The sequence below is a fragment of the Myotis myotis genome, unplaced genomic scaffold (assembly GCF_014108235.1).
Source record: "Myotis myotis isolate mMyoMyo1 unplaced genomic scaffold, mMyoMyo1.p scaffold_m19_p_1, whole genome shotgun sequence".
Classification (NCBI taxonomy): Eukaryota; Metazoa; Chordata; class Mammalia; order Chiroptera; family Vespertilionidae; genus Myotis; species Myotis myotis.
This window is the reverse complement of record NW_023416313.1, coordinates 120657950-120672164: the sequence shown is the minus strand read 5'-3', so window position 1 is coordinate 120672164 and position 14215 is coordinate 120657950. Positions and strand designations below refer to the sequence as shown.

The window sequence follows — 14215 nt, the reverse complement described above, 5'->3', positions numbered from 1 at the left end:
TTGGCTTTGAGATCAGGGAGTGCCATTATGGTGATTACAGATTTGAGGTGTGTGAAAGTGGGGACAGGGGATCAGGGTAGACATGGTCATGGAGGATAGCAGGCCAAGGAAGTAGAAGGATCACTTACCCAGATGTTTCTTTCTTTTTTTTTTTAATCTTCACCTGAGGATATGTTTATTGATTTGAGAGAGAGACAGACAGACAGACAGACAGAGACAGACATTGATGTGAGAGAGAAACATCAATCAGTTGCCTCCCGTACCTGCCCAACTAGGGATGGAATCTGCAACCTAGTTATGTTCCCTGACTGGGAATCCAACCCATAGCCTTTTGGTGTATAGGATGATGCTACAACCAACCGAGCCACCCGGCCAGGGCACCTAGATGTTTCAAACATGAAGAATTACAATGCAGTAGCATGGGAGGGACAAGGTGGGGAGAGACTAGGAATGGGCAATGAGATTTAAGAGAAGAGCATCAGACAGTGTGGGGAAGTGGTGTCTCAGAGCAGTGAGGTGGGGAATGCTGAATGTGGAGGATGTAGAGCACTGAGTTTCAGAAGGAAGGTTTTAGGATTTGTGAGATGACTTTAGAGGTTTTGTGGAGCCTTCTGGGCCTGAGAACTGGGATGATAAGGGAAAGTATGAGAGTTGTAGGCTTCCTGAGTTTACTGAGATAAACACATCCTAATATATAAAAACCCAGGATTTGTAACGTTCAAAACGACCAAAGGCTCGACCGAACACCGGGCTAGGGAGGTGAGGGAGCGGGAGCTGATCAATCAGTAGCATCAGTGACTGGCGAGTGGCTGAAAGGCAGACCTCTTGGTCCCTCCTCCCAGCCCTCAGACTCCAATCAATCGGTGAGGGAGGCAAGGCAGAACTGGGGACTGGCTCCCTTAGTAGTCCTCCAGGTTCAATCTCAAGAGGACAGGACAGGCACCAATGGACCAGTGCTGCTGGCATGATCCTGACAGTGCTGCCGGCCTCCTGGAACTCGGCTTCGGGCACTGAGGCCGCTTCCCTCCCTTGGACTGGCTCCCTTAGTAGTCCTTCAGGTTCAATCTCAAGAGGACAGGACAGGCACCAATGGACCAGTGCTGCTGGCATGATCCCAACAGTGCTGCCAGCCTCCTGGAGCTTGGCCTCAGGTACTGTGGCCGTTTCCCCTCCCTAGATGCTCCACAAGTTCACTTGAGCCCGCCCCACTCCAGACAAAGTGTGATCACTGCACACAGAAGAAGTGTAGTAAAAAAATAAAAACCAATGACCAAGGGCCTGCCTCCACGAGCTCACGGGAGCCTCCGAGCACTGGGCACCCCGACTCTTTTAGGGGGTTCAGGTGAGTGGGAAACGCAGAAGGGTCAGGAAACCTCTCTGGAGGTCGGGCCGTAGGTCTGATTGTGGATCCATCCGTCCTGTTGTCTGCCAACAGCCGCCTCCATGGAGAATGGGAGAACAAGGGGAGGGGGCAGTTCTGCAAACCCCAGAGGGAATCCAGGGTCCCAGGTACTCTGCCCCACCCGGTGACACTGCAGCTATGGAGGGCACTGTGGCAGCCAGTCAGCCTGATACCCCCCCCACCCCCCCCACACACCTGCTGGTCGCAGACACAGGGAGCACCCCTTCTAAGAGGAGATGCCCACCAGGTATACAGAAGGTATACAGAAGGTGCTCAGTGAGGAGTCCCCACGGGTTGTGTTTGCACCTTCATGCTGTTGGGCCCCCCCCCCCCAAGCTGAAGGAAGCCTGATTAAGGAACACCCCCATGCTGACTACCACACGGAAAACAGTGTGTGATAAACATCACGTCCCCCAGACACCTGAATCTGCCTCAAAAGGAAGATGCTCCAGACCCGGAGCGGGAAGATTGGGACTGAGACAGAAGGTCTAGGAAAAGCAGGGTTACCCGACCCTGGTCCCCGTCCCCCTCTGTGTGTGAAGCACCTTCATCGCCGCCCTTGGACGGAGGCCTGTGAAGGAGTGAACTGTGGCTGTGCCTGTGCTGCGCTCAGCCTCCTGCCCTCGTGGATAAGCAGGAAACATATTTACGTGCCAGAATCTAAAACCCTCTTTATCGGTAATAGAGCAAACAATTCAAGACCTACACGTGTTTCTAAACAGGACTCTGTCTGGCTGCGTGTGAACTCAGATCGAAGGCCTGCTCTCCACCGAGGAGGTGCAAAGGCTGCTCCTCTCTCGAACGAACGCAACCTGGAAAGCTTTAAAAGGAAATGCAGATAAAAATAAAACAAAATAGCAACAAGCTCTGAAGCCAGTGCCGCTGCCGTCAAATCCTCCACATGGTGGTGATGTCAGAGCCTGTCTCCCTGTGCCTGGGACTCAGATGGCCAAGCCGCTGACACCTGCCAGGTCGCTGGCACCGGCCTCATCTACCCACGGCCATTTTCAACCTCCCGCCAGCTCCTGGAGGCGGGTGGGCTTGCAGATGGAGGCTTCCGTGTTAAAGCAACCCTGTTGGTGTAGCAGACACGTGTGGGCTTTTTGATGAGAACCCATAACATCCCTTCATGAATGTGTTTTTAACTGTTCTGAGATCATGCTCCCAGCCATGGCGACTCTCAAACAGGCCTCAGTGATTCCACTTGCCCGATGCAAAGACTGACCCGGGTTTCATGAAGACCGAACCCTTGGCTGGGAGCAGACATGTCCTTTCAAAAGGAAGGTCACCCTGGCTGCAGGTCCTTGCTCTTCCTCACTTTGAATGTTTCTTGCCATGCCCTTCTCTACCCAGCAAAGCTCATTTGGAATTGAAAGCCAGATAAAGAACTTACAGACAAGAACAAGCTAACGGATTTCATAACCGCCTGCAGCCCCTCTACCGGCTCATGGGGCCCTTCGGCCAGATCCCACCTGTGCACGAATTGGTGCACCAGGCCTCTAGTTGTTTAATAAAAGACCTTGGTGTGAGCTGTTGGGATATTGGAGAGGGAGGGTATCTTGTCAGGATTGCATAGTTCTAGAGCTGCCTCTTTAAATTCTGAATATTGGAGATGGAGCAGACAAGGGAAGGGTGGTGTTACTAGGAGATACTTTTTGTTTTATTTTTACATTTTGTAAATCAATAGTTTTTAATAGAAGATAGCTATTTAAATATAGGAGTTTTGTTTTTTTAACTTTGTCTTTTCATTTTTTTCCTTTGTCCTCTGGTGTGATATGGCAGTGGAATGAGGCCAGGGGACCAGTGTTCTAGTTAATCACTACCTGTGACCTTGGAGAGATTACTTCCTTTAGGACTCTATTTCTTCTTTTTTTTTCTCCCCAAAACAACAAGATTGTAATGGTTGCATAATATTTAAACATAAGGAATATATACATACATATATATTTGTTTATCATTGTACCTTTAATCTTTGTCTTTTCATTTTACATCTCTACATGTATTACTTCAACATATACTTTGACAAGTCTTTGACCACATATTTTATGGTTTTTTTCTTTTCTATTATTTTTTTTTAACATTTTTGAAATACATATATTTTTTCTTTATTGATTAAGGTATTACATATGTATCCTTATCTCCCCATTGCCCCCCACACCCCTACTCATGCCCTCACCCCCCTGGTGTCTGTGTCCATTGGTTATGCTTATATGCATGCATACAAGTCCTTTGGTTGACCTCTCCCGCTTACCCCCACCCTCCACTCACTACCTTCCCTCTGAGATTTGAGCATCTGATCGATGCTTCTCTGACTCTGGATCTGTTTTTGTTTATCAGTTCATGTTGTTCATTATATTCCACAATTGAGTGAGATCATGTGATACTTATATTTTTCCAACTGACTTATTTTGTTTAGCATAATGCTCTCCAGTTCCATCCATGCTGTTGCAAATGGTAGGAGTTTCTTCCTTTTTACAGCAATGTAGTATTCCATTGTGTAGATGTACCACAGTTTTTTAATCCACCCATCTGCTGATGGGCACTTAGGCTGTTTCCAAATCTTAGCTATGGTAAATTGTGCTGCTATGAACATAGAGGTGCATATATCCTTTCTGATTGGTGTTTCTAGTTTCTTGGGATATATTTCTAGAAGTGGAATCACTGGGTCAAATGGGAGTTCCTTATTTAGTTTTTTGAGGAAACTCCATACTGTTCTCCACGGTGGCTGCACCAGTCTGCATTCCCACAAGCAGTGCACGAGGGTTTCTTTTTCTCAGCATCCTCTCCAGCACTTGTCATTTGTTGATTTGTTGTTGATATCCATTCTGACAGGTGTGAGATGGTATGTCATTGTCGTTTTGATTTGCGTTTCTCAGATGATTAGTGACTTTGAGCATGTTTTCGTATGTCTCTTGACCTTCCTTATGTCCTCTTTCGAAAAGTATCTACTTAGGTCCGTTGCCCAGTTTTTGATTGAGTTGCTTAGATTCCTTTTGTTAAGTTGTTTGAGTTCCCTATAAATGTTGGAGATTAAACCCTTATAGGACATAACATTGGCAAATATGTTCTCCCATGCAGTGGACTTTCTTGTTGTTTTGTTGATGGTTTCTTTTGCTGTGCAGAAGATTTTTATTTTGATATAGTCCTATTTGCTTATTTTCTCTTTAGTTTTCATTGCCCTAGGAGCTATATCGCTGAAGATATTGCTTTGGCATATGTCTGAGATTTTGCTGCCTGTGGATTCCTCTGATACTTTTATGGTTTCCCATCTTACATTTAAGTCCTTTATCCATTTTGAGTTTATATTTATGTATGGTGTAAGTTGGTGGTCTAGTTCTGTGGCCGGCAAACTCATTAGTCAACAAAGCTAAATATCAACAGTACAACGATTGAAATTTCTTTTGAGAGCCAAATTTTTTAAACTTAAACTATATAGGTAGGTACATTGTTATTAACTTAATTAGGGTACTCCTAAGGCTTAGGAAGAGCCACACTCAAGGGGCCAAAGAGCCGCATGTGGCTCGCAAGCCGCAGTTTGCCGAATACTGGTCTAGTTTCATTTTTTTGTGTGTATCTGTCCAAGGACTCTATTTCTTTGTTTAAAAAATAAAAGGTGTAAAGTAGAGATGGTTCAGCTGTAAAATCCATTTGGTTTTAAAATTAAACCTTATTCCATTCATCTTGCAATTATGATCTCCAGTTTCTTTGTGTGTTTTTTTTTTTAAGTTTGCATTTCTCTGCACATTTACACCAAATAAATTTTATGCTTCATGCAAATTAATATTGTCTTTTAAATCATTTTTTATTTTTTATTTATTTATTTATTTTTTAATTAAATCTTTATTGTTCAGATTATTACATTTGTTCCTCTTTTTTCCCCCCCCATAACTCCCCTCCTCCCAGTTCCTGCCCCACCCTCCGCCCTCTCTCCCCACCCACTGTCCTCATCCATAGGTGCACGATTTTTGTCCAGTCTCTTCCCGAATCTCCCACACCCCTTTCCCCCCCAGGAATAGTCAGTCCATTCCCTTTCTATGTCCCTGATTCTATTATAATCAACAGTTCATTCTGTTCATCAGACTATTTATTCACTTGATTCTTAGATTCACTTGTTGATAGATGCATATTTGTTGTTCATAATTTGTATCTTTACCTTTTTCTTCCTCTTCCTCTTCTTAAAGGATACCTTTCAGCATTTCATATAATCCTGGTTTGGTGGTGATGAACTCCTTTAGCTTTTCCTTATCTGTGAAGCTCTTTATCTGACCTTCAATTCTGAATGATAGCTTTGCTGGATAAAGTAATCTTGGTTGTAGGTTCTTGGTATTCATCACTTTGAATATTTCTTGCCACTCCCTTCTGGCCTGCAAAGTTTCTGTTGAGAAATCAGCTGACAGTCGTATGGGTATTCCCTTGTAGGTAACTGAGTTTCTTTCTCTTGCTGTTTTTAAGATTCTCTCTTTATCTTTTGCTCTTGGCATTTTAATTATGATGTGTCTTGGTGTGGTCCTCTTTGGATTCCTTTTGATTGGGGTTCTCCGCGCTTCTTGGACCTGTAAGTCCATTTCTTTCACCAGGTGGGGGAAGTTTTCTGTCATTATTTCTGCAAATAGGTTTTCAATATCTTGCTCTCTCTCATCTTCTGGCACCCCTATAATTCTGATGTTGGTACGCTTGAAGCTGTCCCAGAGGCTCCTTACACTAACCTCGCATTTTTGGATTCTTTTTTCATTTTGCTTTTCCGGTTGGGTGTTTTTTGCTTCCTCGCATTTCAAATCATTGACTTGATTCTTGCGCTCCTCTGGTCTGCTGTTGGGAGTCTGTATAATATTCGTTATTTCAGTCCGTGTATGCTTAATTTCTAGTTGGTTCCCCAGTATAAGATCAAGGGTCTTATTAGTTTTCTTGTAGATCTCATTAAGTTTATCGGCGGCTTCTAAACAGTTCTTGAGAGACCTTAAAAGTGTGGTTCTGAACTCTATATCTTCCATTGACAATTTTGTCCTGTTTCTTTGTCTCCGCATTTTGTTATGCTTCCTTGGTGCACCCCCTAGTGGTCTTTGTTCGCAGTCTTATAGTTAAATCTTGATTGTTGTAGCTAATTCCAGGGAGGGTTTGACCTCCAGGCCAAGTGGCTATGAGAATCAGCTGTGTCAGCAGTGAGAGAACTTCTGTCCTCTAGGGAGGTGCTAATCTGGCGTTTGCCTGAGGCTATCCGGCAAATGCCTGTGTGCAGGGCTTGGTCGGGGCGGGTCACACAGGATCAACAGGGTGGGCCGGAGAGAGCAGTTATGGCGGCTCTCAGTCCTGTCCCCAGGGGCTCTGCCTCTCTGGGTCCCAGCACCCGCTGCAAAGCTCAGAGAGAAAGCTGCACTCGCTCTGACCGAAGCCAGACAGTCCTGCTTCTCCCGTTTGAGTCTGGGTCCCTAAAGACTCGCCGGGATCTGGAGCTCAGAGTCTTCGACTCCCTCCCGATTGAAAACGCCCACCGCGCCCTCCGCCGCCAGCCCGCTCGCGCACTCCGCACCTCAGAATTTGACTTCAGCACTGCGCCTCCTCTGAGTGTCCGTATGCGTTTCTCTTTCCTCCTAGTTGTAGGACTTCCACTCAGCCATCGTTCCTGTGGTTCTGGGTGATGTCCCTTCCGTTTTTTGGTTTCACTTTTGAAGTAGTTGTTCAAAGCAGCAAACTCCGGCGTTAACCTATGCCGCCATCTTGGTTCTCCTTAAATCATTTTTTATTTTCAATTACAGCTGACATTACTATTTTAGTTTCAAGTGTACACCCCAGTGATCAGACATTGCATAACATTCTAAGTGATCATCTTGATAAGTCTTGCACCCATCTGACACAGTACACAGATAGTTATTAGAATATTATTGACTACACTAGAGGCCTGATGCACGAAATTCGTGCAAGAGTAGGCCTTTGCAGCCCCAGCTGCCTCAGTCCTCACAGTCCTGGCTGCCTCAGCCCTCACAGCGCTGTCTACCTTGCAGCCCTGGCTGCCTTGCGGCCCTGCATCCCTGCTCCCCGCCCACTGGTCGTTCCGCTGTCTGGTCTAATTAGCATATTAGCTCTTTATTATATAGGATTTGCCTGTGCTGTACTTTACATCCCCATGACTATTCTGTAACAACAAATTTGTATTTCTTAATCCTTTCACCTTTCTCACCTATCCCCCAATCCCCTTCCCTCTGGCAACTGACAAATATTCTTTTTATTTATGAGTCTGTTTCTATTCTGCTTGTTCATTTATTTATTTTATATTTTTAAATTCAATTGTTGGTAGATATGTATTTATAGCCATGTTATTGTTCACATTTTTTATCCCCCCCCCCCCCCCCCCCCCTTCTTAAAGAATACCCTTCAACATTTCATGTAATACTGATTTTATGGTGCTATACTCCTTTAGCCTTTTCTTGTCTGGGAAATTCTTTATCTGTTCTTTGATTCTAAATGATAACTTTGCCTGGTAATCTTGCTTGTAAGTCCTTGGTTTTCATCACTTTGAATATTTCTTGCCAATCCCTTCTGGCACGCAAAGTTTCTGTGGAGAAATCAGCTTCTGTGGAGTCTTATGGGAGCTTCCTCGTAGGTAACTAACTGCTTTTCTCTTGATACTTTTCAGATTCTCTTTGTCTTTAATATTAGCCATTTTAAGTATGATGTGTCTTTGGGCTCATCTTATTTGGGACTCTGCATTTCCTGGACCTGTATGTGAAGTTAGGGAAGTTTTCTGTCATTATTTTTTCAAATAGGTTTTCAATTTCTTACTCTCTTCTCCTTCTAGTATCCCTATGATGTGAATGCTGGTACACTTGAAGTTGTGCCAGCTCCTTACACCATGCTCATTTTGGGAGATTGTTTTTTATTTTTGCTGTTCTGATTGGGTGTTTTTTTGCTTCCTTATATTTCATATCACTGATTTAATTCTCACCTTCATCTACTCTACTGTTGATTCCCGCAAATTAGTGTATCCTTGATTTCTGCCTGGTCTTGTTTTATGCTGTTGAAGTTCTCACTAAGTTCCTTGAGCATCCTTAAACCAGTGTTTTAAACTCTGTATCTATAGATTGCTTGTCTCCATTTTGTTTAGTTCTAAAAGTGGTGTTTTGTTCTTCTTACATTTGGGACATGATTCTTTGTCTCCTCAGTTTGGCAGCCTTCCTGTGTTGTTTCTATGTGTTAGGCAGAGTTGCTATGTCTCCCATGCTTGGTAGAATGGCCTAATGCAGGAGGTGTCCTGTAAGGTCCAGTGACAGCCTCCCCAGTCACCCAAGATGGGCACTTGAGGTGCATCTACCCACCCCTGTGTGGGCTATGTACATCCTCCTCTTGTAATTGAACTTTGATTGCTGTTAGCAAATCAATGGGAGGGATTTGTCCTCAGGCCCATCAGCTGCAACCACTGACCACTGACCACTGACCACTGTGGAGGATCAGCTATGCAGGGGCCCACCACACAGAGCAGGACTTAACTTCATCAGGATTCTGGTGCCTGCTGAGTCTGCCTCTTGAGTGTGTTGCTTGTGAAGATGGTTGGGTGGTGATGCCTTGACATATTCTGAAACTGTGCACTGGGTTCACTGACTCTGAGGCCTCCTGGGGCCACATGGCATAAGCTACAAAGCGATCTGCATATGGCTGCTACTTGTGCTGACCTTGAAGATGCTTCGAGAGGCCTAGCTGTGAATCTAGGGTGACTGCCCTAGAGCTGGGTCTGAGGCTACCGAGCGAGAGCTACAGGGCTTGCTGAGGCCATATTCTGCTTGTTTGAGAGATTTTAGGAAAAGCAGAAGCATGAGCTAAGGTACTAGGTGTACCAGTTCATAATGTGGATTTTTTTCAATAGCTGGAGTTACACATGTTGATATATATGCAATTTGATATGTATGCTATTTTGTTGTATTGATAGCAAACTTCAAAACTTCATATGTCAAATTTGCTGAAGGTGTTAATATCACAGATATTTTTATGCTTAAAAATGTCCAATTTCATGCCAAAAAAAAGAGCATTTGTGACAAGTTTTAATTCATTACTTTAAAGAAAAGTGCTGCTGAAAGTTATCGTATACTTCGGGAAGCCAATGGTGAACATGCTCCATCTCAAGATACTTGTGAACGCTGGTTTAAATGCTTTACAAGTGATGATTTCCATGTGAAAGACAAAGAATGTCCAGGTCAACTAAAAAAGTTTGAAGACCAACAATTACAAGCATGATTGGATAAAGATGCATGTAAAACTCAAAAACAACTTGCAGAAAGATTAAAAGTTGCTCAGCAAACAATTTCCAATCGTTTACAAGCAATGGGAAAGATTTTAAAGGAAGGAAAATGAGTGCCACATCAACTGAATGAAAGACAAATGAAAAAACGAAAAGTCATCAGTAAAATGTTGCTTCAACGGCACAAAAGAAAGTCTTTTTTGTATCGAATTGTGACTGGCAATGAAAAGTGGATTTATTTTGAGAATCCGAAACGCACAAAATCATGGGTTGATCCAGGTCAACATCGACTGCAAGGCCAAATCGCTTCGGAAAGAAGACAATGCTCTGTGTTTGGTGGGACCAGGAAGGTGTGTTGTATTATGAGCTTCTAAAACCAGGTGAAATCGTTCATACTGATCGCTACTGACAACAAATAATCAATTTCAACTATGCTTTGATCGTGAAATGACCAGAATGTGCCAGAAGACACGGCAAAGTAATTTTGCTTCATGATAAGGCACCATCCCACACTTCAAAACACACATTAAAAGACACATTAAAAGATCTTGCCTGGGAAGTATTAACCCACTCGCCGTATTCACCAGACCTTGCTTCTTCAGATTACCACTTGTTCCGATTTATGGCACACGCACTTTCTGAGCAGCAGCACTTCAAAACGTACGAAGAAGTGGAAAATTGGGTCTGTGAATGGTTTGCCTCAAAACAAGAAAAGTTCTATTGGGACGGTATCCACAAATTACCTGAAAGATGGAGGAAATGTGTAGCTAGCAATGGACATTACTTTGAATAAAGCACTTTTGACGTTTCTCTTGATATTACTGTGTTTTCTTTGATTACAAAAATCCACCATTATTAACCGGTATACCTAGTAGATCATTGGTATGGAAAATCCAGTAGAAATAGCTGGAAATAGCTTTGGTGGGCCCATAAGTTGGGTAGAGCCAGGGCCTCAAGGAATCACCAGGGTGGACAAACAGTGTGAGCCAGGTTGATGGAGTCTCAGATATGGCACCTGCCTGCCAGCTCTGTCTGTGCATGGGTTTGTGGTGGTGGTGGTCGTGGTGGGGAGGTGGCTCAGAAAAGGAACAAAGGCCTTTGCCAGTATTTACCCTGATGACGACAATTCAGTTCCTACTGTCCCAGTGTTGGAGCTCAGAAGAAGTGAATCTGAGTAAGTTTGTGCACTAGCTCTTTAAGAGGATCTGCCTGGCACTCTAGCAGCCTCTGTCAGCCTCAGTCCCTGCTGTTTGTTTGTTTGTTTACTTTAATTAAGTTTCTTAGAGAGAGAGATAGAGAGGAAGAGAGAGTGTGGTCTTACACTTACTTATGCAGTCATTGGTTGATTCTTTTATCTGACCAGGGATGGAACCCCCAACATTGGTGTATCGGGACAATACTCCAACCAAATGAGCTTCTCAGCCAAAGCCAATCCCTGCTGGGTTTTACAGCCAGAAGTTATGGGGACCTCTCCTCCTGGCACTGGAACCTTGGTTGGGAATCCTGGTGTCAGGCTGGGTCCCTTGCTCCTGAGGGGGGACCTCCACACAGCTCAGGTATCCCTCCTAATTTTTATCCGCCACATGTGGGTGTGGGATCAGCCAATTCCTTGTCTCTGTCCTTCCTACCAGTCTTGATGTGGCTTCTTTAATTCCCTAGTTGTAGCACTTCCTTTCAGCCAGCTTTTAGGAGGTTTTGAATGATGGTTGTTCTATAGTTTAGTTGTAATTTTGATTGGTAGTGGGAGGAGGTGAATACTCCGTGTTTACCTACACTGCTATCTTGACTGGAAGTTCAGATTAGTATATTTTTAAAAGAGTATTATGCTGAATAAACATGTATTTCCCAGCATAGCAGGTACTATTGAGAAGGATTTAAAGAAGACTTAGAATTAGCATGTGTTTATATAAATTGTCCAGAGAAGCAGAGAAGAAAATTATTTGCTCCATCACAAATTGATTAGCTGCCTGGGTATAATTGTTTGTTTGACTCGGGGATGGCTGTATTTTTACCTTTCGTGTGTGTACTTGGAATGTTGTAAATGTTTTCAAGTACCTTAGACTCAGAATGAGCCAGTAATTTTCCATTCTTAAAATAACTAGAAAATCAGAAGGTTTTTTTGATATCAGTATACAGCCAGATTAAAGGCTATGCTGAACAAATGAAACCAGAGCACTTTTCCAAGCAAGCTTTGCTTGATCTGGTTCCACTTTTTATTTTATTTTAACTTTTATTGATTGATGGAGAGAGAGAGAGAGAGAGAGAGAGAGAGAGAGAGAGAGAGAGAGAGAGAGAGAAAGAAAGAAAAAGAAAGTGAGCCACTCGACCAGGACTGGTTCCTCTTTTTTGGCCCTCTCGTGGGCATCAGTTCTGAATGACACTCAAATAGGGGTTCTTATATTTGAGAAATGAATTTTTATTACATGGGTTAAGAATGAACAACAGACACAGGAGCACCTGAGACTGGTCTCTCATGTTTGAGAGACCTTACCTGGGGCAAGCTTGGGGCTCTTATCTTTCAACCTCAGCAAAGTGCATCTATGCAAGATTGCTGATTCCCTGGTTAGTTTTACTGATTTGCCCCAGGGAATGGCCCCAGCTTGCAGAAGCTGTCAGTGGCTGTCATTACACAACTTCCCTTCCAACTTTCACCCCAACCAAAAGCAGGTATTCCCTCCAGATCACCCATGGGGACTTGAATAGCAATGGCATTGGTGTTCTCTCTCTCTCTCTCTCTCTCTCTCTGTTTCACGTTAATATTATATTATAGTTAAGTATTTAGTAAGGCACTCCCTTCCTTTTTATCTGCTAATAGTTTGGATAGTAGCATATACCAAAATCAGACTAATATTGTCTCGTTTGCTTAGCGATTTTCACTTTGTTCTGACCGGCAGTTGGACATCCCCCAAGGGGTCCCTGATTGGAGAGGGTGCAGGCTGGGCTGAGGGACCCCCCCTCCCCCCATGCATGAACTTCATGCACCCTGCCACTATTCTATATATATAAAAGCCTAAGTGACTAGCCAACCGGCTGGTAGCCATGATGCACACTGACCACCAGACGGCAGATGCTCGATGCAGAAACTGCTGAGCAACAGCAACTTTGCAGAGTGCCCTCTCACACTCTGGGACCCCTCGGGGGATGTCAGACTGCTGGTTTCGGCCCGATCCCTGCAAGCCTGGCCCAGGGACCCCACCTGCCTGAGGGACCCCGCTCACTCCACAGATACTCTTCAAGCCCCAATGATGCCGCAGGTGCAGCCAGCTGGGGAGGGACCGCGGGATGTTGGCTCCAGGTTGTGTCTGGCCCATCTTGCCCAGTCCCGACCCACCGGCCACCTTTTGATGAATTTACTTTCAATGTGCACAAATCCATGCACCGGGCCTCTTGTTTTAGAATAAATTTCTTTGTTCCTTGAAGTTGGAAATTTAATAGTGAGCTTTAAAAACTTTGTGGCATTGATATACTTAAAAGGAAGTTTGTTACATTATTCTCTATTTTGAATGTTCAATATACTTACTAGAAAAAAAATGGAAAATATAGAAAATTTAAAAACAAAGAAAGAAAAGCTCCTGTGCTTTCTTGTACAAAAGAACTACTGTGAATATTTATATATAATTTTTTCTAGTACTTAAAATTATTTTTTCTTTTTATTGAATTTATTGGGGTGACACTAGTTAACAAAATTATATAGGTTTCTGGTACACAAGTTCACCACCCCAAGTCAGATCTCCTTCCATCACCATTTATCCTCGCTATACCCTTCTCTACCGCCCCCCACACCTCTTCCCCCTCTTCTAGTACTTTTAAAAGCTGGATTTATTTAAAATAAAACCATCACCAAAACAATAAAACTCAAATCCCAAAACCTATATAACAACCTATATAATAAAACCCTAATATGCAAATAGACCAAATGGTGGAATGACCGGTGGAATGACCAGTCGCTATGATGTGCACTGACCACCAGGGGGCAGATGCTCAATGCAGGAGCTGCCTCCAGTGGTCAGTGCACGCGCTCCCCCCCCCCCCCCCACACACACACACACTTAGCCAGAAGCCAGGCTCATGGCTGGCGAGCGCAGCAATGGTGGCAGGAGCCTCTCCTACCTCCGTTGCAAGCACGTGGTAAAAGGAGCGAGGGGTCCTGGACTGCAAGAGCCCCATACTGCGAGGGATGTCTGACTGCTGGCTTAGGCCTGATCCCCCTGATCCTGGACAGAGCTGCAGTGGGTGGGGACGACAGTAGGTGGACATCCCTCGAGGGGTCCTGCACTGCGAGAGGGCGCAGGCCAGGCTGAGGGACCCCCTGTCCCCCCAGTGCACAAATTTTGTGCACCGGGCCTCTAGTGTAATTATGATAACACTGCATATAAAATGTTCCAACTTTTCACTTAGCATGATAAGTAGAAGTATTTCTCCAATTACAAATGCATTTATAAACATTTTGTTATAAACATTTTTATTAATTTTAGTAATAAAATTTTCTGTATAATTAATTTTCCACCTACTTATTTAGTCTCTTATTACTGGACATTTAGCTGTTTGCTCTTTTCCTTATTATAAATAACTAGAGGCCCAATGCA

At 44.0% G+C, this 14215-nt stretch overlaps 1 protein-coding gene across 3 annotated transcripts in view; it reads left to right on the top strand.

Annotated features, from left to right (window-relative positions):
- CCNY (cyclin Y) overlaps positions 1-14215 on the top strand; it is a 194170-nt gene that overhangs the window by 32851 nt on the left and 147104 nt on the right. Inside the window, exon 1 of one of the 3 annotated variants that reach the window (XM_036350179.1) lies at positions 10998-11185. The exons of the other annotated variants lie outside the window; for them this stretch is intronic. The gene's annotated coding sequence lies outside the window, so the exon portion shown is untranslated. Of the gene's footprint in view, positions 1-10997; positions 11186-14215 lie in introns of those variants that run through there. 3 annotated transcript variants of the gene reach the window in all.